The following is a 12408-nucleotide window of genomic DNA, read 5'->3' as shown; positions in this document are numbered from 1 at the left end:
AGACAGCAGAATTGCGTTTTAAAAAATGTAGCACTGAATGTATTCGAACTCGCGACATCTTATCTACGCTACTAGCTGACACGTAGCTACAACAGCTCCAGAGCTCGGCAACTATTCCTCCAGAACTTTTTGATTCCACAGCACTGTGAAATTATGCATATGGCCAGGTCTTGACTTCTGAGAGACAAACAGTTACAGCTTTTCTTTTTTTTTTTTTTTTTTACTGAACGACGTTTTCTACAAACAGATAGCGCAATAGAATAGCTCAAGTGGAAAGGAACACTTCCTATTTAAACTTCTGCATCCTACACTGTTGGCAGTTCTGTGTAGGTGGCAGTTACGTGATTTTATTTCGGTGATTACAAAATATAGAGTGGAATGTATGCACTGGGTAGCCGAGGCAGCTAGTTCATGGTGATTCGGTCAACCAAGTAAATGAATTTACTGAACATGGTGCAAATTACTACAGGACGCCTGTGTGTCAGAATTCTCATCCAGTGTGGCGCAACGGCGTTACGATAGAAAAATGAGAGAAGAGGATTTCGTGGTCTGTTGGACGGATGGTAGGTTGTTATACCTATGGTCTGGGTTGGATTCCCACTTCTGTCAATGATTTTAGATAGGGAGAGACAGAGTCCATTCTCTCCTGGCTACACCAAGTGAAGAAGGTGTAATGGCAGTGTGGTCTGAAAATTCACATTAAAAATGATTTTCCTTCTCTACCAAGTAGACGGTAGGTTGAACCACAATAAAATCTGGAGTGGCGACTTGTAGAAACTCTATCACCAGTAACCTTTCTTATACTAGTTATTTATTTCAAGTGACGGAACAAACGCTATTTATGGTCACAGGACACTTATTCCATCTTTTATCTGAGCTTCTGTATGTCGATAAGATTGGTTCTGAACTGGGAATGCAACTCAGACCGCCCTTAACGCTTAATTTGATCCCTTCGTGACAATACAGCTCGGCTACAATTTGTTGTTTGTTCAAAACTGCAGATTCCTCAACATCTCCACATATTACTCGTGAATGGGATCGAATCCTGGCCCGGCACTAAAGATTTAATTATGTATTATCAAGCTCTAGTATGAGAAAACCTATCTGCTGGTGGATAAGAATTTTGGTTTTTAATGTATTTTCATTCGTTGTCAACACTAACGATATCTGACGTTTTTAACTCCCAGTGAGACACAGAACTATTTGCGAGATGACTGTAAGTTCAAGATGTTATTCTGAGCAGCTGGTGGAGAAAAATTCGGTAGCTGACGTCTCTTTGTGTGTAGTCAACAACGATTTATGTGGGGCTCTATTCCCAGTGAGCGCTGAACTCTTCGTCATATTATTTCTAGTTCAAACATGCTCACATATCTCTGCTGGCGCAACAAACCGATATTTAACGTTCGTTTTCTCTAGAATATAACAGCGATAGGTGCCGGGTAGAAGTCCTGGGAAGGAAAAAATTAATGTTTCGTCTCGCCATTTCAGTTAAAACATCTAGCTACGGCCGCGAAAATCCGATATGTCACATTTGACTGTGCTTCGATAGCAATCCGATTAGGTTCTGGGTTCGAATCCGTGTCCAGCACAAAGCTTTACCTCACGGCATTTCAAGTAAGTTACTTGTGAAGAAGCAATATTTAACATCTCTCGTAGTTCGTTAACAGGGACAATAGATGATGGGTAGGAATTCGCGTCTGTTAAACATGTTTGCGTTATGCAATTTAAAGTTGATATTTGCTAACTGATACTGTCTAAAATCGAGGTATATCACTCTCTGTATGCTTAATCAGGAATGACTGTTGGTTTCCGTCAGTAACGAAATCTTTGCTTAGTTTGCATGAGCTGGGTTTGAATCCATATGCGGAACAAGACGGTTCGTCGCGTCATTTGAAGTTCATACATATTCTCAACTAGCTGCTCGTGAATAACTTAAATTTTTAATGTCATATTGTGTTAAATAATAAGTACGGTATGTTACTTTGAAGAGGAAATCATGAATACGACGAACTTACTACGTGCATTACCAATCTGACGTAATAATGAGAGTGGTAACATTTCAGGTATGTCATTTATTGTAATAAATGTGAGCTTACAAGCCTTAAGGACAGTCTTATCTGTGATAAGGTGTTCCCTGATATTTGTAGTATCGTGGTATTACTTTACATCTTGAGTTATTGCGGTACAGAGCAGTGTTTTCTAGTGGTGGCTTGTTGGAACCATTTTCAATAGTCAAACGACTGTACCAAGGAGCGATTAGAGGACCTGCTAGACAGCTTTTTTTAATAGGACAATGTTCCTGTCCAATAATTTTTAGATTAGTTACAATAAGCTTACGCTGCAAGAGAACTCGCTTGTATTTTTCAATATGTGGTATGTTGTCGGTTTGAAGGCCTTACATTGCATCGGCAACTTAGTGCAACTCCACCGAGGGCTGTCTGGAGTAGGGTGGAGATAGCAATGTGAAAGTTGCGAGCTGTCGAAGACGATCTTCATATTCCTAATGCGATTAGGACATCGTATACTCTTGACGACGTTTAGCACCTGTGCGGTCAGTCAACCAATTTCAGAATTCATGTTGAGTAATCCTGCTAAATTCCCATAATATTGTCTTTTTATATTGATGAGTAATATGGATAGTCGTCACGTTCATGTGCCATCTACTACGCAAATTTAATGTTACTATCCTAGGAACTAACCTGCAATACGTTTTGTATTTCATAATCGGAACTATCTGCATTAACCGTCATCAGAGCAATGTCAGGGAACAGAATGCAGCAGTGCCTTGGTACCTACTTGGGGACCTGCTTGAGTCGTGTTCTAAGGAAAGGGTAGTTGCTGGTTCACATTATATTACACTAGCGAGAAGTACCGACTTTTCCTTTTCTCTGCAAACATCCCGAACTAAATTCAGTAACTAAATGCTAAGAATATATTTGCATTGTGCCAACTCAAAGATCAATAGATATGGATATAGATATAGATTTTTATATTTAAAGCCATTGTCGTTGGAATAAACATCATTCATTATTTGATTGTTCTTGTTACGATTGTTATTGTCATTCTCTCACTCGCAAGAGTTTTCACATTCCTATTTGGTATCGATGCACATGAAGAGTGGCTATGAAAGAAGGGAATACTGAATGTTACGTCATGCAGAATACACTCATTTACTTCTGCTCCTCGTGATCAACGCTGCAGAAGAAGTGAGATACATAAAGTTGACAGTGTGAGGACAGACATGCTGGCACAACTCTGCAACTACACAGTGTTACCAGATAAAATGGTGCTGCGGAATCGAAAGTGTAGTACGGACTTTTCCACAGTAGCAGACAGCTGCTAATTTCGGACCATGACGGTGGATTACACTTCGGTCAGTGCTGGTTAGAGTGTTGCAACTGTAAATGGAAGGCTTTGTTTGACAGTCTTGTGCTGATGCTGTCTGAATAAATTATGCCATTGGATAAAAAGCGGTTTAGTTTTGAGACCTAACCCACAAGGGGAGAAGGCACAGTGGCCTGCTTCAGGAATTCCAAGCAATAAAACACAAAAAGCAACCCAGGAAGGGTTCGAACAGCTACTTTCATGCAGAGACATGCATTTGGAATCTGTTCATCGTTACGGGGTCAAACAAGAGGGTAACATTACTGAAACAATGATCAGGCTACTTAGTATACAAGAGAGCATACAGATTTCAAGGAGGAAACGTATGAAGACGCAGACTTCCTCGTTATCAATATGTGCGGCATATCTTTCGTGTTAACGAAAGTAATATCCCGCTTTAACTCTTCTTACGTCTCAAATGAAATGAATGCCATGAGGAATCGAATATTTGTTGACTGCGTCTCTCCTTGCTTCCATCCGTACCAACATATTTCTTCATTCTCGTGGTAATCATGACATTCTTTTTGTATGCTGCAAAAGATTGCACGTGGACAAATTCGACATCGAGGTGCAAAGCGTTTGGTATCTTACATTATATTCAATTCGAATAAGCTTCAGATGTATTTTTACTTCGTTTGTATTTTTAGATGATTATGAACGTTACGGAAAATTCTCACGTGCTTTATGTTGAATGAGAAACATTGAATGACCCGTTTTGCTTTCCCTACGTTGAAATGATATAATGTCGGCGTCAACAGCCTTCTTCCACGCCGGAAGCTGAAACTTGTATCATTCTGGATTAATGATAATTGAATGTCTCAAATGTAGACATAGCCCACAAGGCGACGTCAGAAACCATCAGGGGAGAACGCCGCATAAAAACCAAACGTGCGCGCGCGTCTCCACTCTGAAGGACCGTATCGGAGAATCACGGCGAGCATTTCGCTGAAGAGCTGCCTCGTAAGAGAACCGAGAAATGGCAGCGTCGTAGCAAGTATTTGTCAACACTCTGATAGTGTATTTACTTCCGGGTGTAGGCCGGCGTTACCTCGCTAAATTCACTTGACATTCGTTTTCCACATCGAAGACTCGTACTATAGAATCCACTGTAAGATGATACACTTAGAAAGTATAATTAATTTCTGGACTCCAAGAACGGCGTTCTTCACATAAGTAACACCTGTTTGTGTGTTTTAAGGTTGCGTTTTGAGGCTCAGGCAACATCGCAGTGACTATAGTCCGTCTGTGGTCGCCAGTGTGTCGTTAGCTCAGAGGTTATTCGTCATATTGTGGCTTTTCTAACGCGGGACATTCTGAATCGGAATACTCCCCTTTCATTATTAGTTCCGGGACGTGACTATTTTCCTCGGACAAAGACCAATGCTGTGAATTGGATTCGCGGACATGCCATTCACTACCTAGTTGGACAAACTGTAGACTCTGTACTCGATTTTTGGGCATACCTCCTCGACCGTCATTATGTCGTTGTCCGCCACCCAAAATACAGACAATTTTTCTCGAACTTCCTTGGGAGTGCTTTCCACGACCCGCCTCGCAGCTGGAATGTGTTAAGCCAAGAGTGAAGAAGGTTTCCAGTTTGAACCAATGAACATTTCTGAACTACTGAACGGAACACACCAATTACGAGAAGACGTGACTCAACATATTACCAGCGGGGTGCAGAAGGCATCTGATCAATTACACAACAAAAATAAACAAAACAAAAATCAAAATAAAAATAAAATTCAGAAAAAGGAAGATTTTGTTTTGTTTGTAATGATAGCCCTAACCTTGAATTCCCATATTTCCCCTGGTATATAGGCAGCTCTTGGGGTAGGTTTAGTCAGGAGCCAACGCCTGAAGTGGACCAGATTTTTTTTTTGTTATAGGATGAAAAGTGGCGGTGGCACTTAGTTTCTTTTTTTATTGCCATTTTCCTAAGGGGCTTTAAAATAAGAGAGAAAGAAAGGGGTAATCATCAAAAAAAGTAAAAGAAAAAAAGCAAAATTAAAAAAAAGAGGTTCCCTTGTGCGTTGCGGTGGTCGTACTGTATGACACAGCAGTTCCAATCTCAGTGGAAGCCGCTGACTACAACCTTTTATTTTCCATTTTAATTAATGGAGTTGCAAACGGCTAGTAAAAATTATTTATACGAAATCTGAAGAATGCCTTTAAACATCAATCTTCGTCCGATTCGACTTAGTAAATTAAGTTAATATCATGGATGTCTGCTTTGCAAATGCCAAGGTGCTTCACTGTAAAATAGATCCTGAAAAGATTCAAAGCGACTGTCAACGATATAAATTTGAGTTTTGTTCGTCATATAGGTCTAACATGTCAGAAGGTTGTTTATGAAGTGCACATGTTGATTAATATAGTTCCCCTCTTCTAAATTTTTGCAATAGCATTTAACTGTAGACGTTTTCTAACACCGGCGTTAGCAATTCCTTTCCGTTCTCTGAAACCTCCAAAACGACAAATTTTTCTGGTCGAGTTTTATGTCAAAGAGTGTACATTCTCACACACAGTTCATCTTGGGTAAAAGTAAATTTACTTTGAAAGTAATGCTTTTCAAACCACCATTCATTCACAATATTTTCCCGCAACCAGAAAGAAACAGGTTTGTTCTAGCAGTTGCCAGAGAGTGCCAGATAACAAGCATCACTGCGCTCGCGCAGCTACGATGACGTTGGAAGCCCATATGTTCGTACATGTAAAACACTAAAAGATCTTACATTACGTCATAAAAGAAATCAGAGGATACTCCACGAGCATCGGAATTTTGTGAACCATACTAAAATGCATAATTCAGCTTAAAGTGCACAGTCATATGTTCAGATTCCCAATGAAGTACAGGCCTCAACTTGCTATTAGTGTGGCTTAGATGTAAATTTTCTTGAAGTACCAGTACTGTATTATTTCATGTTTGGTTGTTTGTTATGGCACAACATCACACATGCTACAAGATGAAAACGCGCACTTTCAACACAGTGAACAGTTGAAACTAGCCAATAGTGTGGAATTAAACACTTCGTTTCAAATGAATTGACTGCCTCAGCAGAAAATATTAATAAAAGCCAAATTTCTGTAGCAGAACAATGAAGTTTTTTGTGTCAGCTTGTAAGGTGATTAATACTAATAACACATTTTAGCCCTCCATAATTATGTGACTGTATTTTAATTCATTTTATAGCTCCTGGCCACTGCATTCTGTTTTTATTTGACATGAGAGCAGTTAGCCAAGAGGAAACAGCAAAATCACTAAATGTAAACATGTGTCGCATGCAGACTACCCACCTCCCCACTACAATGCAGATTGCTCTACGCTTGATTCCCAGATTTAAGATATTTCCGAACAGGGACAATACTAGACAGAGAGATTTTCAAAAATGTGTTCATTTTGTAACACACATCTATCTGAATAGCATGATACATAAAATATATGTTTGAGGAAATGTAAGACATGTTATTTGGTTCAATTCGAATCTGCAGTCGCGCGGTTCCGGACTGAGCGCCTAGAACCGCTAGACCACCGCGGCCTGTTATTTGGTCTTAAGTGTTCCAAAGTGCAGTGCTATGCCTCTTCATACAGCACTCTTCTATTGCACGTCACTGTATTTCGCTCTGTGGAATTCAAGCATGTATATTTTGTAATGGATGCCATCAAACTATATTTAGGACAGTGGAAATTAAAATGTCCTGCGGTGCCTCTCTTGCTCCCAGTCGGCCGGTCTGACAAACCTACCACTCTTTTTTTTTTTAAAAAAAAAAAAAAAAAAAAAAAAAAAAAGAACACCTTGAAATTAATACTTGATGTTTTTGTAACCGGGAGAACAAGAACTCTTTTGAAAATTTGCAATCTTTATTGCCTATTAGCTAATAACTTGCTGTTTTGTGTGACATAAAATTAAATGTAGGATACATAAAACCAGTAAAGGCAAGAGACAAGCAAGACAGTACACATTTCTTCAATCCTTAGGTCCTAGCAATTTTTTTCTCTCTAATCTTGCTACAGCTTTACATGGTGTGCTTTCCTTTCTGCGAATGAATCTATTATCTCATCAAAGTTCGTCAAACATTTTGCAACTTGAAAAATCGAAATGTCACTGTCTAATACTGAAAAAGCTGTTAATACACTCCTGGAAATGGAAAAAAGAACACATTGACACCGGTGTGTCAGACCCACCATACTTGCTCCGGACACTGCGAGAGGGCTGTACAAGCAATGATCACACGCACGGCACAGCGGACACACCAGGAACCGCGGTGTTGGCCGTCGAATGGCGCTAGCAGCGCAGCATTTGTGCACCGCCGCCGTCAGCGTCAGCCAGTTTGCCGTGGCATACGGAGCTCCATCGCAGTCTTTAACACTGGTAGCATGCCGCGACAGCGTGGACGTGAACCGTATGTGCAGTTGACGGACTTTGAGCGAGGGCGTATAGTGGGCATGCGGGAGGCCGGGTGGACGTACCGCCGAATTGCTCAACACGTGGGGCGTGAGGTCTCCACAGTACATCGATGTTGTCGCCAGTGGTCGGCGGAAGGTGCACGTGCCCGTCGACCTGGGACCGGACCGCAGCGACGCACGGATGCACGCCAAGACCGTAGGATCCTACGCAGTGCCCTAGGGGACCGCACCGCCACTTCTCAGCAAATTAGGGACACTGTTGCTCCTGGGGTATCGGCGAGGACCATTCGCAACCGTCTCCATGAAGCTGGGCTACGGTCCCGCACACCGTTAGGCCGTCTTCCGCTCACGCCCCAACATCGTGCAGCCCGCCTCCAGTGGTGTCGCGACAGGCGTGAATGGAGGGACGAATGGAGACGTGTCGTCTTCAGCGATGAGAGTCGCTTCTGCCTTGGTGCCAATGATGGTCGTATGCGTGTTTGGCGCCGTGCAGGTGAGCGCCACAATCAGGACTGCATACGACCGAGGCACACAGGGCCAACACCCGGCACCATGGTGTGGGGAACGATCTCCTACACTGGCCGTACACCACTGGTGATCGTCGAGGGGACACTGAATAGTGCACGGTACATCCAAACCGTCATCGAACCCATCGTTCTACCATTCCTAGACCGGCAAGGGAACTTGCTGTTCCAACAGGACAATGCACGTCCGCATGTATCCCGTGCCACCCAACGTGCTCTAGACGGTGTAAGTCAACTACCCTGGCCAGCAAGATCTCCGGATCTGTCCCCCATTGAGCATGTTTGGGACTGGATGAAGCGTCGTCTCATGCGGTCTGCACGTCCAGCACGAACGCTGGTCCAACTGAGGCGCCAGGTGGAAATGGCATAGCAAGCCGTTCCACAGGACTACATCCAGCATCTCTACGATCGTCTCCATGAGAGAATAGCAGCCTGCATCGCTGCGAAAGGTGGAAATACTCTGTACTAGTACCGACATTGTGCATGCTCTGTTGCCTGTGTCTATGTGCCTGTGGTTCTGTCAGTGTGATCATGTGATGTATCTGACCCCAGGAATGTGTCAATAAAGTTTCCCCTTCCTGGGACAATGAATTCACGGTGTTCTTATTTCAATTTCCAGGAGTGTACATAGTACCCAAGACTGGTGTGGTTTCTTGATCTCGTTACATCTATTTTGTCACTGACTGCTAGATCAAACGAAATAGGCTTTCTAATATTGCAGCAATTTTAGCATACATCAAGTAGTAAACGAGACTGTTTGGGCACAAATGGTCATTTTTATAACACAACAGAATATAATTCACAAAGTACCAAAATCAAATGCCTAATACGCCTAGGGCAGGTACCCCCCAACTTTAACTCAATGAAACGTCTTTCTGATGAGTTAGAATGTCTACTTCACTTCATATCCCAGTGTCCAAAATCACTACCTTTTCTGGTTGGGGTTATTTGGGGGAGGAGACCAGACACCAAGGTCATCATCAGTCTCATCGGATCAGCGAAGGATGGGGAAGGAAGTCAGCTGTGCCCTTCCAAAGGCAACCATCCCAGCATTTGCCTGGAGGGATATAGGGAAATCACGGAAAACCTAAATCAGGATGGCCACATGCGGGATTGAACCACCATCTTCCCAAATGCGAGTCCAGTGTGCTAGCCATTGCACCATCTCACTCGGTCCTTTTCTGGCTTCAGCTCTTGAAGACTGATTGCAAGTCCTGCACAGATATTTAGACACCTTACTGAAAGTGTCACCCACAGAGTTCAAGCCATCAAAGGCACACAATATTAATGTCCAGTAATGGGTGACCAGATACTTTTTATCAGATAGTGTATAGTACATAATAATCTTTTGGATGTTGATGCACTCCTTTCTTTCCATGCTTCCTGATAAAAGTTTTAGAAATATTCCACATTATGCAAGACACCATTTCTTTCATTTTTCTTTATTACTAAAACTACATAGTGTCTCGCATAAAACAAAGTACCTTTACAGCATTTTACATTATAATTTTGATAAAATGAAGCACGATTTTTTCTTGTTTTGCAGCAAGGAATTCGCTTCCCCAACTTTGTAAATGTATTTCTGAAACACAATGTAGATCGTATCAAAGTTGAATTCCTGTTTATCCACTTTAAGGTTACTTGTCAGTGCCACTTAACATTTTTATTAGTATCCATCACTTATCTCAGACTTTTTCATGATTTTCTATTTAAATTCTTTAATTCAATGATAATCTAACAATGTAGTAAATGAATAATCCATATGAGTATATTTTTGTAACTTTACTTCACAATTTGTGGGTGTTTTGGCACCTGTTGGCTGTAATTGTGTGGAGACGTGATTTCAGATAGTTAAGTTAAAAAATGGCATCAATAATCATATTAATACTATGAAAATTATTTTCTGGAAAATTATCAGTCCTTTTGGATATACCAGGTTTTGTGTGTCTTGTGGCACAACACCGAACTAACTCAGATTTGCAAAGAATGACAACTTGAGAAATCTGCACCCCACCCCTTCTCCAATGACATCACAATGTGCTGAACTGTAACTCCGCTCTAGTTTGTGAGAAATACACATGTCTAGAATGCACCAACTGAATATGTGAACACCAGGAACTGACTAACTGTGTACCGATCTTGCTTTACTATAGGTCATCATCTGATAATTATCATCCAGCATTCATAACTCCTATGAACTACACTCTCTGCACAATTTCTGTTCTTTTGTAAGACAGTTTGCATAGATCCTTTGGAAATACCCACTTTGGTAGCTCTATCACTCACCCTTTCAACAGTAATTCATGATCTTTTGTTCACCTCATGGATTCATTATTTTGTTCTTTATGAGACTTCAGTATCCTTTTTATTTTAATTCAATGACAACCCAGCAATAGGGTCTGTCTGGCCCACAACATATTTTTCAAATCTATAACATCATTGGTAGTTATACTATACTAATAATGAATTTTCATACACGTGGAGGAAACTGATTATTTCATACTATCAGTCTAGCCTGAATGTCTTCTATCTGGAAGTACTCTTTGATACAACAATTCAACTCTGTGTCAGTGTATAAAAATCACTCTCCCTGCCCATGTTACACAATGAACACATTTTTGACTTTGGAAGCATTATCTCATAGTGTAGTGTATGCTTCTATTGTATTTAGCAAGAAACTACAAAGAGTGCAAATAGACAGCGGTTGGAAAAAGTATGGAAACATGATGAGAAATGCATTCTTCAACATAAATGCCTGCAGACTCCACTGTTGTATTTAATTGAAATTTATTCATAATTAATAGAGGTAAGAAGGAAAGATAATTGCTTTGAATAAAACATAATAGCAAAGATTGCATTCAGTCCTACTTATTCCTGATGCCAATTTCAACAGTTAAGATGCATCTTCTGATCTCTAAAGTGATGCATTTACGTAGAGCACCTGTACAAAAATTTATATTTGCCATCAGAAATGAGGAAATGGAAATTTTATGTTTTCATGTTTTTAAAAAAAACTTGTCACCAACCTGTTCCATTATGACTGTATCATACATGTTATGTTAACATTGTAGTGGATAGTAAGTAGCACAGCCCACACAGGTTTCTTAAAAATAAAGACAGCTTTATCAAACCTCTGTGGAATGTGCTACATACTATCCACTATAATGACAATATGGTGTGTGTGATACTGTCATAATGGAATAGGACATATAACAAATTATTTAAAGGTATGAAAACACATAATTTCCATTTATTCATTTGTGAAGGCAAATATAAATAATGACTGTACATGTACTCCATATAAATGCATTACATTATAGATCAGAAGGTGACAGTTAACTGTTGAAACCTGTCTGAATGTGATATTGGCTATTAAATTTCCTTCAGTGTTGTATTCCACTATGAACAGCACCTGTGTGATGTCCTGAATATGTTGCAATTGTCAGTCATGGTCAGATCAATATTCTGTCTAGTTATGAGTGCATTATGCTGGACCTAACTGAACTGGAATGTGGGCAAATTGTTGATACTTTTCTAGTGGGTGCTTCCATAACCAAGTTACCATATCTAACTTTTGTATCACATGCAGGGAAAGTGGAAAAACATCATACACTACGTCATAAAATGGACAAAAGTGTGTCGAGTGATCATGGCAGTCACTGAAGTGGATTGTGATGCAAAATAGAACAACAGCTGCAACAGTCACTGCAAAACTCAATGTCTGAACTCGAACCCTGTCAGCATCCAAACATGAATGGAGTTCCAAACGCAGGGAATTGTAGGGCAAGCTGGAATTCCAACAGCACTCATCAGCGACACAAATGCCCATAACAGAAAAATGGGTTGCCAGAATCATACAATCTGGACCTATGGAGCAATGGAAGAGTATCATTTGGTCAGAGTCTTGTTTCACAATGTTTCCAACTTCTGACCGAGTTTACATCTCAAGAGTGAAGTATGCCAGAGATTTTATGGTAATTTGGGCAGCCGCCTCATTGAGTTCCATGGGCCCCATGGTTATTCTGCAAGGTTGCATAATCACCAAGGATTATATGACCATTTTGGCTGATCAAGCCCACCCCATTGTACAAT

Source organism: Schistocerca piceifrons, chromosome 4 (genome assembly GCF_021461385.2).
Source record: "Schistocerca piceifrons isolate TAMUIC-IGC-003096 chromosome 4, iqSchPice1.1, whole genome shotgun sequence".
In the NCBI taxonomy this organism is placed as follows: Eukaryota; Metazoa; Arthropoda; class Insecta; order Orthoptera; family Acrididae; genus Schistocerca; species Schistocerca piceifrons.
This window is presented reverse-complemented; position numbering follows the sequence as displayed.